Raw genomic sequence first — 15,948 nt, 5'->3', positions numbered from 1 at the left:
TACACCTGTTTAATTGTTTTAATTATACTAATTTATGCTAAATATACCAATGGATAAAAAACGAATGTTTTCATTTTGTAACTACAATATAATTAGAATAATATTAAAAAAAAAAAAAGATTAATAATTATGCTAATTAAACTATCGCAAACACAGACTAACAGAAGATATTGTTTTAAATAAATAATAATTCCATCTTTGTCCCTGTCCATCTGGGTCCCCACCCCCCCCTCTCTCGGGGGTCAGCGATAACACTTTGTTGGGGTGCTAAAATGACAGCTTACAATCTGCTTTGATGGTCACTCCCAAATGAGGCTTCATAAAGACGCCGTGGTAAAGCCAACAAGCATATTTCAGGGTCACTGCACCCCTCAAAAAATGACGCCTCTCCCCATCTCCCTCTCACACGCTGACCCCCACCGATCCACCACCACCACCCCCCCCCTCACTCTCCTATTTCTTTATTCTCTCTTTCGCTCCAAGCGTTGCCAATTTGTCTGAGCCTCATCCGCTAATCCGTGCGCATTTACGCATTGGTCAGTGTGCCTCTGGATGACTTGATGGCGTCCACTCAGGACACTGACTGCATGTACAAACTCCCAGCTGACACACAGGGATGTAAACAATCCCATTCGGTGATGTCCTGCAGGTCTGTGTCCAGCTGGACAATGATTAGTGAGCTCATCGAAACAATGATGCATTAAAGGAATATCTTGCTGCCTAGGTGATCCGTTAATCTGACAATATCTTAATCTGGACGGCACCGAGGAAAGAACTTGACCTCAGCGCCGAAACTGGACTTTCGCCCGACGTCCTTCCGCGGGATGTCAAGATGTCAATCGGTTGCCATAGAACTGACTTACTGGGTTATTTGGTGCGCGGAGATGGCCCACTGAGTGTCGGCGGAGAGGAGAGGGGGGCATGGATGAATGGATGATGGGCTTGGAAGGTGGAGGGGTGACTGTCCCCTGGAGAGTCGGACAGAAAGGGGGGCCCGGGCTGATCTAAAAGGACCTCTCGGACCACTAAATTGACATGTTCCAGCTCCTGGGTTGTCATGAAGAAAGCACTCTAATAAGCCATGTGACATCGTGCAGTGGTCTGACTTTCACGAGTCCATTAAACAAACGGCCGCACCAGTTTATTTCCACCGCACTTTTTATTGCATGTTCAACGGTTGTGTTCGTAATAGTGACGATTGTGACTCAAATAGTCGTGTATTTTACATTTTTCCTGATGTTTCTTAAAGTCGCCCTGTGAGCATCACTATTGTCTCTGTCGTCTACATTCATGAGTCTCTCAGGTTGAGTAATATAGTAAAAATGTGAATTGTTTTTGTTGATACCATAGAAAAATATAATCAATTATTGTTTTTTGTCAGAAATATAAGAGCAGAATAATTTGAATAATGATTCAGTCTATATTCCTTTGTGGTAATAACGTTATAATAATGTGTAATTATCAGTATCAATACAGAAACTCATGTAAAAAAAAAAGTTAACGAATTTATTGATAATTAATAAACAGTAATAATAAGAAATAATATCTATTTCAGTTTCAACCCTTTAATTCAATGTTCATGTATATTTTATCTTAATTAAGCGATTATTTATTATTATTATTTTTTTTTTTATTAAAATATGATTGTGGGACATCATATTAAAAAAAATATGAATATATCTTATAATGAATTATAAATGTATTATTATATCATGCAAATCCTTTGTATTTTTAATGAAGAGAACAACGGGGCCTGGACGTGATGAAAGTGATCACACGTCTCTTTTATCGATGGACCCCCTCTTTTATTGAGCACAGGTCACGCAGGTGCTGTTACTGCTCTTTTACAGAAGCTCAGCGGATCCATAAGTGCATATTCCTGAGTGATAATCAATAAAATTTGGCGTTGAGCAGCTCTGGAAGTGGACATGATCGCTGTCTGTTGAAGTGGGGCTTGTTCTCAACGACGCCATTTGATGGTCTTTCTCTCCTTTTTTTTTCTTCTTTTTTTTTTAATTCTCGAAGTCCATATTTGGAGGACCCTCCTCACTCGTCGGGACGCGTGTCTATTAAAAGGAGATCAACAATAGGGAAGGATCGGGAGGAGCAAAGGGGCCAAGTGGGAGGAGGGCAGGAGGTGAGGATGGAAGGATGCTGTGGGATGAACACTTATAGCGCGTCCAGCATCCTTCATCCTCACCACGACACTTGCCATGGTCCGGTTCGACTGCTCTTATGAAATAAACAGGAGGCTGCACCCTTCACCCCCCCGCCCCCGCCTCACTTCTCCTGTGTCCCCTAATCCCCCCCTGTCCCCCCTTAAAAAAAAAAAACACCCCTCATTCACCCCAACAGCTGTGGTCCCATGTAGATCTGACATGATTGGCACCTCCGCTCGGACCGTCTCCATGTCACGATGCATATTTATGCGCACGAGAATTTGCATAGGTGATTATGATTGTTGGTACTTTATAGGACACTGAAATGTGATATTTGAAAGAGACAAAAGAGAGAGAGGGGGGTCTGTTACCCCTTGACCCCTGAAATCCAGCCTAATCCCGTGTGGCCCCGTTTGATTGGAGCCTTTAATTGTTGTCATCAGTACCTGCGCATCTGGAACCACTTGGACGCTCCACATCTGAGCCGTCAAAAGGGGCTCTCGCCATGTATTTTTATTTATTTTTTATTTCATCTTTAAATGATCACGTGAATCCAAAATCGTCCTTTAAATTAATTAATGACGGTTTCTGCAATTAGAAGTGTCCACGTATGGATCCCTTTTGACTTGAACATGCCCTGATCTGCTGCCTTTGTTTTCAGTCTTTTGCACTACAAAATCCCTTTTTTTTTCTCTCTCTCTCTCTCTCCCCCTCCTCTCCCTGTCTCTTTAAAAGGGGAGCGGAAGAGTGGGCTGATACCGGTCTCATGTTGCGTATGGATTTTCGTTTATATAATCGATCGAAATGTCCCAATACATCGATTTTGGGTTCAGTGTTTTACAAACAAGCGTTTATGGGTCTCGATTTTATGTTAGGAGGGATTCTGGGGGTGACACGGGAGACTACAGTTCTTAATTGTGTTAAATAAACGACACCATAAGTTCATTGCTGTGAGGAATAAATATTGTGTATGAAAAAAAAAAAGAAGGTGTTTTTATTTGAAAAACACGATATTGTGCTGCCTCTTCTTCTTAATCAAATAAAGTGGTGTAAAACACACGCACAAACACACACACACACACACACAAAAGCATTTCCTTCCCTCTGAATTTCTCCTTGAATTATATGCCATCACTGTGTGTGATTGCGGAATATTAAATTAAAGTGGGATAAGTCCGCACCGAGGCGGGCTGCGTCCAATCCGCAACTCATTTCCCCTGTCGGAGCACCGCATCACTGCGCTCCTCTCTTTTCAATGACAATGTGCCAAATCTGGGCATTTTGAAAACACTTTCCATATGCTATTATCGGATCGCTACTGAGCAAGAGAAAGACAGAAAAAGAAGACAAACGGAATGCTTTATACCAAAGGTACCAATATTTTTTATTTACCTTTTTTCTGTGCGCTTTTTTCTCCTTATACGCGATGTTGGTGATGGTTTGAATTTTACTGCATATTTGCATGATTTAAGTAACTTCTGCTGGCGTTTTTTGAACGCGTTTGTTAGATTTTTTTTAAAAGAAGAAGTGTCAGGTCAATGTTGGTGAATTGTGGCTTTGTTTTGGGATTTTCAATCGACTTTTCATGTTATTTTTGACGCTTTATTTCGGCGATGTTACGTGCGGCTGCTTTCAGAGGTGCTGCTGTTATTATGTGTGCTTTTGGGGCTCTTTACAAAGGTGGATTTGGACAGTGGGTCACTGTGGCGGTCTGAGGGTCAGATGTGAGTGATTTTTTTTTCTTCCCATCTTTCGTTTTCACTTTTGGGCACGTGTGTGTTTTTTTCTGAAGTGGCACAGGGGTCAGCCGGGCAACCCCACGAGGGCGCCGACGCACAAGGGGTCGAGGAACCACAGAGCAGGTGTCTTTATTACACGAAAAAGGCGTATTTATTCAAACAAAATCAGGGATTCGTGGTTGTTTTTCTATGAAGAAATTATTTATTTTCGAGGTCTCACCTGGTGCGTCCTTTTCGAAGGGGCTCCCGTTATTGATCATTTTTGTCCGTTTTTACCCGAAACGACTGAATTGACTGTAAAAATAACGTGTTTCAATAATGAACACAATTTTCACCGCGAGAGCGCACGGACTCGCTTTAAAAGTGCGCGCACGCATTTCTAAAAGTGCACGGATGACGATCTATAATTCATGTCGCCGATATAGAATTGAAGCGAGATATTTGTTTGTTCCTTCGGAGAAAGCATCGTCCAAGAGAGGGAATTAAACAAGAAAATAGAAAGGGTATAAAAAAACACGGTGTTCCATGGACTATAAACTCTCTTTACGCGGATTTCTATTTTAAAAAAGTTAAATAAAAATAAAGAAATAATATCCTTTCGCAAAAAATAAAAAATAACGGTAGTAAATCGGCTTCGCCGGCGCATTTTGAGTTGTTTCATATCTTTAATAGTCCGGGTTACACAGGTAGAAAGGTCCATTTTGTGATTCAGACGGATGAAAAAAAAAAGCATCAGCGGGTGGACTCGCCTCTCCAAGCCGAGTGTGAAGCGCCTCCCGCGGCTTCCAGGCAGCCGAACACCCCCTGGAGGACACGGAGGAAGCTGCAGCCGCAGTAAGAGACTTGAGTCCGGATGAGGGAGAGAGAAAAAAAAAGAAAAAAGGACGTGTCTGGTTCCCTTTGACCCACCCACCCTATGTCTTTGTCATGAGTCTAAAACCCAAACAGCCTCGGGTCGGGTTCGGATCCTTTTTGGCTTCTTTAAGGATCCACTCGGTGCAGGTCCAAGTCAGTGTGGCTGCGAGGAGTTGAGTCTCAGCAGCAGCAACAGCAACAGTCTTATCATCACATCCCAATCCCCGGCTCATGCAGTTCAATTCACCCCCAGCTTCGATTTTTTTCTGCTTCTTCTTCCACTCTTGATTTTCTCCCCCGATTGTGACTCTAAAGTCTCCACTTGCCCAAAAAAAAAAAGGAAAAAAAAAGCCACTGTGCGTGTAAAAAAAAAACCCACGGTTGGTATTGTATAGGTGCCAAACAGGGCGATGCACTTTGTAAAGAGTAAACGCCAGTGAATGGAGCTCTGAATAGAGAGGGGGGATTTTTCTGTGACCCTGTATTGGATTTTGACACTGTTGAACCCACACGAGGGCCTCAGCTGTCCCCAAAAGGGCACTGGTGACTTTACAACATGTGCAGGGTTATTTTATTTCCAATGTGTAGTAGGGCCCATAGACCGCTGACTGCAAGCACTCTTAAATGTGTTCAACTTAAAACTAAAATTAAATTAAATAAACATATATAATCCTGATGCAGTTTTATAGTATACGTCTGGATATTATCTAACAAAAACAACTATTCTAACTAAAACATTTATATATTGTATTTCACACTCAAATTCAATTTAAATTCTGCATTTTTCAAGAAAAATCTGCCTGTGTTAATTAAATAGTGATTATAACAAAAAAAAAGATGTGATGTATTTCAGGCAGTCACTGAAGAACAAAACCAGACCATATACACGTGTTGATGTCACGTGAAGGTCATTTGTGTGTTGCATGTGTGGCTCACCAAACTCTCCTTTATTTATTTACAACAAATTTTCAAAACAAATCACTTTTTTTTAAATATATTTCTACGACAATCCCATTTGACTTCAACACCTGTCACTTAATAATACAAAAGGTAATTATTAGGTTATTAACAGACAACAAAATCATGCAGTCACTATTTTATTATAAAGGGATTTTAGCTTTTATTACGAGTCATTCCCTAATAGAATCAAATGTATTAGGGAACAATTGTACATCAACCAAAACATTTTTATTTTAAATCTGCTTGCTAGCAAGAAGCAAACTATCATCGACAAAGACAATCTTACAAAGATGAACAACTTACCTGCAGTATCTGTTAATTTCCTGATCATGAAGTGATCATTTAAAAAAAATGTAAACAGCTAAAAACAAACATGTTGTAGTACCTTGCTAGTATTATTTTATTGCATTGTTGTTATGAGAGTTTGAAATCTTGTTAAATATCCCCAGATGTTTTTCACTCTTGATTTAAAATGTACTTTTACAACGCACCGTTCATTTATGTATCATTAGAAATAAAAATAAGAGCCACAAATAGTATTATAGTAAGTAAATAAGTAAGTCATTTGTATTTATATAGTGCATAGTTATATACAATTTATTCATCCCTGGTTTTATTACATATATGTTAAAATTAAGTATTTATATACACATATTTTTTTGGAAGGGAGTGGTGGTTGGAGGGGAGGGGTGTCAATAAAAACAAAAACAAAAAGTTTTTGTTTTTTGCGCGCAAGGATCGATGGCGGCCGCCAGGGCTCCGTGTCCGCGTCATTTGCAATGTGGAGACTGTTGATCAACTCACTAATTACACTTTTTCTCCTCTTCTCCCTCCCTCAACGTCTCTCCTTTAACTCCCTCCCCTCTTTCTCTCTCCCTCCCTCTCTCTCTCTCTCTCTCTCCCTCTCTCTCTCTCTCTCTCTCTCTCGTTGTGGGTGTCTCTCTACCCATTCCCAGAGTGCATATCGGGAAATAGACACACAAAGACATGCGCACTCAACTTAATCAGCCATTTTTTTAAACAGGGCTAAAACGATAATAATTAGCAGAATAAAGACATATCGGATTTTCATTTCCTTTCCTCTCGTGTCCCGAGCCGCGTCCGCGAGAGAAGGCTAGCCCTCCGAGAACGACACGTCGCTTTTTTTTCTTTTTTCCCCCTCCTGACCGACACCGGAACCATGATAAGGGATAGCTGCTCTCAGACCGCTTGACATCTGTGATTTTTTTTGCCTGAATTCCCCCTTTTTTTTCCCAACATAAAGTTGGAGGATTATTGTCATTTTTTTTTTTTATTGTCCAAAAAAAATCACGATCCGCTGGATGTGAGTGAAAAACAAACAAGAGACTGGAGTGGAGCTCCTGAAGGGGGGAAGAAAGTAAGTTTATTTTCCACCTTTTTCTCGTTTTTTTTTTAACTTTTATTGAGTAGTTCGGGGGAGTGAGGTTTTTAGTATCGATTATCTATCCGGGGGTCGCGGGGTCTGTGACAACCGGGCTTGTTTTTTAGGGAGAGAGCAGGTGCGGGTGTTTTTTTTTTTTTTGGAGTGGAAAAGGCGGATATCATCGGGATGTTTTGGTGCATCTCCGGGCTGCTGTATGAAAAAAAACACTGTCAGGGTCGCGGGTGATAACTTTTTAAAACAAAAATTCGGGCTCGGATCCCCGGATCACACCCGGAGGTTTTGAGTGTCTTCGCTGCGCGGTTATGGAGCTTTTATTTTTCCAGCAGCACCTCTCGAGTCCGCTTCCTCGGTGTCGTGAGATCCTGTTTGATCTCGACTTTCTCCACTTTACTACCACCACGTTTCTCGTGTCATTTCCACGCAAAAACCCACCGCGATTCTTGACGTTTATCCCCCCGTTTCCGAAGCACCTTCCAAGGCAGAAGAAGTGACAAGTCCTCTCGAACCCTCCATCTGAATTAAGTGCGTTTATTCAAAGTAAACCCACGTTTAAATCTTGTTTTTTTTAATGGGTGGAGGTGATCCAGTAGTCACGCGTGGAATGTGTCTGTAGTAAGTTGTTTTTTTTTTGGTTGAAAAATTCATTCGGATGATCGCCGAGGCGTCCCTGGCTCAGTCGCCCCGGAGAGTGAACGCTCGCCCGGGCGACCGACTCCTCGGCGAGTCGCTACAGAGCCCGGACCTTTCTCGGTTCTTTTTCTTTCTACTTTTTTTTAAAAATTTAATTTAAATTTGAGTATTCTATTTACACATACGACTTGATACCATTGAATAGATTTTTAGAAATTTCTTCCATTTTTTTCCCCCACTCTCTTCCATGTTTCTTTCTATAAAAAAACAACAAATTAAATAAAAGTATACAGTCTTTCGAAGGTAGTTCAGACGCACAGGTATTTTAGGGTGGACGTTTTTTTATACGTGTGGATTTGGCACGGATTTGAGACTCGACAGTGACCTGGGGGACATCGATCGCACTGGAGGAAAAACAAAAAAAAAATCCTTAAACATCAGGGCCAAGGGGCCAAGTCTATTTCCAACTCGGACAGGGCAAATGTGTACAGTAAAAGAAAGACAATTGACTCTTGAAATAAAATAGTTCAACGTCCATGCTCTTTAATCCGGATTATAGTTTATTAATCTCATATTATACACTATTTTTTACACGTTTTTAAGTTTATTTGAAATTAAAGTACTCGTTTTTAGTCAAGATCATGCAAATGCTTTATGTTTTTTTCATTATGTTTCTTCATTACACTAATAATTCATTATAATGATTGTGTTTGTGTGTAATATTTAAGCATAACTGGGTTTAAAGGCTTCTTTTTTTTTTTTTGGTTATTGTGAATGTTTGGATTGGATACGTTTTATGGATTGATAATTAGATTTGAGCACGGTTGGATCAACCGACGACACTAAGACGATTCCACCGCATTATTATTTGATTTCTGACATTGTATCAGACAAATTACAATCCAGGCTTAATGATGGACGAGACAAACAACAAAAAAAAATACAAAATTGAAAAAAGAAAATGGAGGATTAATTGCAGTGAATTTCATCAGTTAATGACGGTATTGTCTCACTCCACAATTGTCTGGCAAATGAGGGATTTCTTTTTCGCATGTTTACGTTTGTAGGAGCACCAGTCCTCCCTTGTTTTTGTTTTTCTTCCGAGTCTCATCAAAGAGCCCGTGTGTATACGTCTGCATGTTAGTTAAGCGACATCCACCAGTCGAGGGGGGGAGCGAGATAAGGGAAAATAAAACATATAGAGTGCGATGGGCAGGCAGCCCCTCGGAGGACAATAGCTGTTGGCTTGAAAATGCTTCTTGATTATTAAAAGCTAATGCATTTTCAGCATTTCAGCCTTCATTAAGGGTGTTCCGAATAGAGGGGGGGCGAGTGGTGGTGGTGGTGGTGGTGGTGGGGGGGTGAGAGGGTACAGGGGCGGAGGAGAAGATTGGAGATGGAGAGAGAGAGCGAGACAGGGGCTGAGTCTGTCCTATAACTCCTGGGCCCGAGACACATGCAGCTAGAAGATTGGCTCGGGCCTCTCCTAGGGGTCGACAATGTGTCATTTCCACCCGGCTAGATTGCCCTCTGCCTATCTGATATTAATGTGCAAATCAATATTTCAGGGATTAAATTTCCCTTCTTCATTTTTTATGGTTTCTACCTCAATAAGTCTCCCGTCTAATAGAGGAGGCTGGGTGATTTAGAAGCCTTTGCTACACACACAGAGAAAGAGAGAGGAGCGCTGCATTTTAATGTTCTTCTCCACCGATCCCCATGGGCCGTTAGTAAGGAGGGCTATATTGCTGCTTTACACAGTAAAGACACCCAATTTAGCTGGGGGAGAAAAAAAAAAAGGGGAGAAGGGCTACATCTGAAACCGGTTGAATACTTAAGACGCCGTGGTAATCCGAGCAGCAGGTATCACAGATAGACCCTCCTTCTTCTTCTCCTTTTTCGGATGCGACACGTATTCTAAGTGTGCATTTTGCAGCCCGTCATAGTTCAGCGAACAGTCGTACAATTATTCTTGGAACCCCCATTTTCATGCATATACAAGGTTGTCAAGAGCCATCGGGGGGACGCACTCCCCTGCCTAATAACATCTGGTGTATGATAGAAATGAATCTGCGTGACACACTGACCCGTGTGTGATTATAGAGGAGAGGAGCGGCGTATTACCATAGTTATAAAGCTCCATCTCATTGAGAGTCAACCAAATGAGCTTGGACCCTTTGACTCCCTATGGACATTCATTAAGGTACACACTGAGGCGTCTGTCAGCCAGTAGGTTAGAGAGTGTGTGTGTGTGTGTGTGTATTTATTTATCCACCGTCCTGTACCATCTGGTGTATACACGCGTGTCCAGCAGCAGAAGAGTGTCGATCCCCCCTTCAGTCAGTCTCCGATTTCAACCCCCTCATTCAAGTGGAGAATTTTTTTTTTTTTAAATACTCCCGATAGAGGAGTGTCAACGACTGAAAGAGGGAGAGTATAAAAAAAGAAACAGTAGAAGAGGCACAAAAGATCTTTAATTGTAGCACGACCGCTTGGCTTCCTCCCCGATTCATGGCCGTAACAATGTGAAAAGCACAACCCGCCTGTCCTCTATTATCACAACGACAGGCCTACACACACTCTCACTTTCAGCCACTGGGGGGAATCAGGGAGATTTCTTTTTTTTTTTTTTTTGGGGGGTTTTGCATCCGTGGCTGGAATAACTGCAATCATCCCAGTCACACATACAATATTTAACACTCCCCTTACATAAATAAAGACGGGCTGGATTTGCAAAAAAAAGAAAAGAAGAAGAAAAAGTCTCGTTATCAGCCAAGTTGTCACTTTCGGGGGCTCTTTCTTTTTCACACTTAAGATTTCATGAGTGGTGTTTTATGCAACCTCTATTATGCAGCCTACTTGAAGCGTGTGTTTTTTTTTGATGCAAAGAGCTTTCTAACAACTGAATATTTTAGGGAAATCAAGGTGTGATGGTGCTTTAGCTTTTGTAACAAGTGCGTGGAGGGGCGGCGAAAGGTCTTCGAGGATCGGGGGGTCTCCCCTTCTCGGGGAAGCCTGTAGGGGGAGAAGCTAAGAAGTGTGCAGGCGAGCTCGGGCATTATCCTCCCTCAAAGAGAGAGAGAGAGGGTAGACCGGGTGGGGGGGCTTCCTGTGTCAGCCCTGGGGCACCACTGCTAACACACGCATGTACACTTTCCCTCCATCACACACCCTGTGAGCGCAAGGCGGGCGGAGGGTTAAAGACTTGGAACAAGATCAAGCCCCTCCGTGGCTCCCGGGGAGCGTGCTTGGTGAATACGCCAGTTTTTTAGTGTAATTAGCACTTAATTATATTAACATATGCAAATTGTCAAGCGGAGACCTTGTACCGCCAGTGGGTATCGGGGCCCGAGATACAAGTGACTCAATTGTGCCACCCCGGTGGAAAGGGGAGGAAGAATAATGGGTATGTGTAAGGCAATGAGCCAGCAGCCTTGCCCCCCCATCCCCAGCTAGCCGACAAACCACCTTGCTCATTTGAATCCCCTCGGCCGGGGACCCCCGCTTTTCCCCCAAAATTTCATTAGTCGCCATGACGACCTGCTTAATTGTGCTGACTAATGTCCCGTGATCTGTTGTCAGTCAGGGTGGGTGTCATCCATCTCTTCCCCGAAGGGAGTCGAAAAGAGGCCCCCCGAGTTTCCCACCTGACAATGGCTGCTATTTACACGCCCGTTTCATGAGAATTTACATGTTCGGAATTCCTCCTTCCCTTTTTTCGACTCCTCGCCGGGTGTGTTTTTGCGTGTGCGCTCACGCGTCGGAACGGCGTTAGCATGTGGCCGCAATGTGTCGGGAGGCACCCGGCGGCGGCAGCGGCCGAAGCTGTCGTTCTGCTGTGTCACATGTGGAAGGCAGAGACGTCTGTGGGGTGGTGGGCGGGGTGGTGGAGGGGTTCCTCTCTGTGGCAGCGTCGCCAAATTTGTTTGTGATTATTGTACACGACCGTGGTTTTGGCATGAGAGACTTTTTTCCGTCACGAGCGACGCGTGATTACGACACAACTTTTTTTTTGAAATGTCCTTTACTTCCTGTCAGCGAAGGGGTGGATGGAGTCGGGGGGGGGGGGGGTCCTGGGGGGGCGACTAGTCGGTGCAACTTCTACGTCCCTGCTAATCCGTTTTTTTTTTTTTTTTTTGACAGGAACGTAAACTGATATAATTGCTTTTCAGAGGTAGGAACGGCAGTTTATACAAGTGTAAAAGCACGGGAAAAGGGATTAGCATTATTTTGCATAATGCCGAGCAGGCGCTGAATGGGGCATTGAACGCTTGACTGGGTGACAGAGATGAAAGGGAGATGAAATGCTCTACTCCTCTACTCTCTCGCTCGCCCTTTCGCTCTCTCCGTCCTTGACCACCGCTGCCGGGGCCCGAGGACTGTAGTGGACCCTCGAGCCGCTTGCATGCCAGCAGGTAAAAACGCCACCATCTGTATGATAATAAATTGTATAAAGCTTTTTTTTTTGGGTTCGTCCTGAACCACATCCCCCTGAAGTGCAATTACGTTCCGTGGATGGATGTGGCTCAGGTAGCATTTAGACGGAAGGAAGGGAGCGGCTTTTGGTGGATCAAATCAAACTACACACGTCTTCGGTTGTCCTTTATTGAGATGTTTGCCGAGGATTTTGTCGGATATCGTCTGAGTGGAGGGAACTTTGCAGTGATCAGACAGGTGTGTTTTATGTGAGCGGCGTGTGTGAGTGTGTGTTTCAGCAGCCGCCCCCCCCCCCCCTCCAGCTGGCATAAGGGTGGGTGACGCAGCTTAAAATTGCCAGCGTGACTTCCATGTGACCCGGCTGGAGTTGGCTGATAATTTATGATCAACCGTCATCATTGCTATTGCATCTGGTGTATGGAAATGATGCCGGGTCGAGGGAGGGGCATGAGGCAGGGTGCCGGAGAACATGAACGCCACAAAGGCCAATGTGGCCTGTTTTTGTTGTTTCTCATTGGACAGGATCCTCTCTCTTTGACCTTTTGCACGCCTTCCACCGCCTTTCATATGCTAATGCTGACCAGACCCGAGGAGGAAACATGCAGGAGCCTGAGTGCAGCAGGACAAAGACTTCCTCTCACTTTAGCTGCCTTTTTTTTCTTCCCCCCCTTGCTATATCTTCTCTTTTCTTGTGTCTTCCCCTCTCGAGCAACTTGACAGACTGGCGTGAATGAAACCGAGCACTCAGAAAAAGGTGGGGATCGCCATCTTGCTGCGACTCTAACCACCTGTGAGGATCAAGTGTGCCCCCCCCCCCACCCGATAGACTCCCCCCCTTGTTATTACGAGTGATCCTGCAGATCATTTGTGTTGAAACACAAGAGTCATTCTAGTTTCGTGTATTTCCTTGCCAACACTCTCCTCTTCCAGCTGAGAAGAAGGATCTCTAGTGGGGTAAAAGGATACTAATAAAGTTACTGCAAATGCTCCACTGTAGTTTGGAGTCTTTGTTATGGGAAGGGGCATGTTATCTGTAGGAAATGTAATTTTTGTCCTCATTAAAATCATTCATTATTGAGCACGGTTATCTAAATGTTTTTGTTGCTCTTGGGCTCTGGCCAGTCAGGATTGTGTTACCCTTTCTCCCGCTCCCTCTCATGTGTCAGTGTCTCTTTTTCTCTCGCTCTCTCATCCCGCCAGACCTTCATCAGTCTCTTTAGGGAAAATTAAAAAAGGGGATTTTTCTCCTCTCTCTCTTTTTCCTCTCTCTTGCCCTGGTCTTTTCTCAGGCCCTCCTATTTAGCATCAGCCATCTCATACAGGATGTTAGCCCAGGGGGGTGGAGAAAAAAAAACAGAGGCTCTGGTATTTCATTTGAAATAATATGTTTATTCTTTTCATTTCAAAGTGTAAGAGGTTTCATTGGGTGAGAAAAGAACAGTTGAGCTCACTGTCCGTTTGATCAAAGGTCCTAGGGTCTGAGATTTACAAGTTTAGGAACAAAAAATACAGACAAAAACGATGATTATCTTGAGTCTTTTTGAAAATAACTCTTGGTCTCCGAGAAGATGGAAACTTTAGCTCCACCATACAAGGATAATAATGTCAATTTATTAAATATTCCTGTTTCATATTTTTCTCTATAAACAGACTTTTCAGAGTTCAATTTGTAACCATCAACAAGTCAGATTGAGATATCGTCATCTAACTTCCTCCTTGTCTTTGTATGTTTACAGCGTAATCACTCTTACATCAACATTAAAAAATATATATATATAATATTTACTGACAGTGTCACGATCTACAAATAAAACCTAATAAACCGATAAAGTTAGTCTGGAGCCGAAGAGGACGGCTTTCATTCCGAAGAAGGAACTACGTTGGCAAATGACTCAGCTTCTCTGGGTTTAAGAATAGATGGAAACAACAATAGACCTCATGATAAATGATACATTTTCTTCCTCACTGACCAAAAACAAAGGCGAGGATTGAAGATGCAGTTCCCCCACCATGACAGAATAACCATTAGCCATCAGTGGAAAGAGGAAGTCGTCTGAAGCTTTAATTTTATCGACTAGTAGACTAAGTACCCCCTTTTTTTTTTAAAAAGTTTATTCTTATTGGAAAGTGAACATTTTGATTTCTGCTTTTATATTGTGATTGGCGTCAGTATTCCTGAAGGAAATTACACGTGGAGACCAAGGCCATTGGCAGAGCTTCGTCAGGGAATAAGTGGCTAATTAATAATTCATCACTTGTGGGCTTAAACAAACAATGTAATGAGAGATGAGACAAATTTACTTGAAGAATTCATCAGTCGCTGCACGAAAACCTCAATACATTTCCATCAGCGGGGCTGTGCAGCGTCACACCTCTGATATTGCGGGGACGGTTTATTGTTTCTCAAGATGAGGCGGTCATGTTAAATATAAATACATTTATGTCTCAGTTTTGCGATGGAGAACAAAGCTTTTCCTTTTCCAGAGCATTTAAGTCTGATCTAATACAGGCGAGCATGTGTCTCCATAACTCCCTGGAGGAGCTTCTAGCCAACACTATTTCTCTCCAGCTCGACCCCTTTTTTTTTTTTTTTTTTTTTTTTTTGTCCTGGCACCAGCTGTGGAATAATCTTTAATTATTTGCTTTTAAGAGAAGAAAAGAGCTTTTTTTTTCTGATGACAGTTAAGAAGAAGAGCAGAGCAGGCGCAGGAATGTTCTTGTATATGAAAATGTAGGTATTAAGAGGTCCAGTTTTGTCAGTGGTTTCTCTGATGAATCCGCTCTCCAGCTCGTAGACTAAATAAAGGGGTGGATGTGTTGGTCGTGGTTCATGGTGCGCAGATAGAGAGGAGGGGATGGGGTAAGAAAAACAGTTGTAAAATGGTTTAAAAAAAAAAAATACTAAGGGAGTTATGATTGGAGAGTGAAGAAGAACAAAATGTTCATCTGAGGAATGATAGTAGAGTTAGAATGAAACTTAATCCATACTTCACTTCCTTAATTAGGGAGGAGAACAATAACTGTTTATTACATGTAATGTGTTTCTAAGATAACTTAAGTTAATCAAATGGTTAAATCAGAGCAAAACCAAACACATTTTATCTCACATCCCAATTAAGAGGAAAATGCAGCAGCAGCAACTTTTGTCTCCACATGTGTTTGTATAAAGACAAAGAAAATATTGCTGACTTCTGCGTTTTTTTTTTCCTTCTTCCCCCGTTGACCTCTATGATCTCAGCGTTGTCACGGCGAGGGAAAGCCAACACTCATGTACACGTGTGTTAAAAAGAACAGCGCAGGATTGATCCCATGTTGGGTTATTTTACAGCGAGTTTATAGCGGGGTGTTATTTTACTTTGTATTTTGAGTGTGTTATTCTGTCACTTTTCCCTAATAGCTTCATTTCCTAAAGCGAACAGCAGAAGTAATAGGTCCATTTCATCTTGGTTCCCTCTCAGCAGGCTGGCCCCGGATTTGCGTGACATGGTGTTTATTTGATAAAGGAATATTGCGGTGCTAATCTAAAACCACACTAATTACATCTGACAGTTGTTTGTTTGTAGTGAAATCCAATTAAAATGTTCACTTTTCAACTCTATTGCTCATTTCTCGCCCCCCCCCATCCATCCCGATCACCTCCCCCACGCTATTCTCTTTTCTTTACTCCCACGATAACCAGAGAGAGAGGCTGTGATGACATAAATAACAACCGTGCTTTGCTTGTGGTTTTTTGTGAGAAGAGGGCAAACTCACAACAGCTGTC

At 42.6% G+C, this 15,948-nt stretch overlaps 1 protein-coding gene across 3 annotated transcripts in view; it reads left to right on the top strand.

Moving 5' to 3' along the window:
* Window positions 1-3,293: 3,293 nt before the first annotated feature.
* Window positions 3,294-15,948, top strand: part of zfhx4 (zinc finger homeobox 4) — a 79,562-nt gene continuing 66,907 nt past the window's right edge. Inside the window, exon 1 of one of the 3 annotated variants that reach the window (XM_087789083.1) lies at window positions 3,294-3,530. The gene's annotated coding sequence lies outside the window, so the exon portion shown is untranslated. Of the gene's footprint in view, window positions 3,531-6,596; window positions 7,092-15,948 lie in introns of those variants that run through there. The other 2 variants (XM_087789085.1, XM_087789084.1) reach the window with 2 other exon arrangements.

The sequence above is a fragment of the Callionymus lyra genome, chromosome 4 (genome assembly GCF_982586985.1).
Source record: "Callionymus lyra chromosome 4, fCalLyr1.hap1.1, whole genome shotgun sequence".
Classification (NCBI taxonomy): Eukaryota; Metazoa; Chordata; class Actinopteri; order Syngnathiformes; family Callionymidae; genus Callionymus; species Callionymus lyra.
This window is presented reverse-complemented; position numbering and strand designations above follow the sequence as displayed.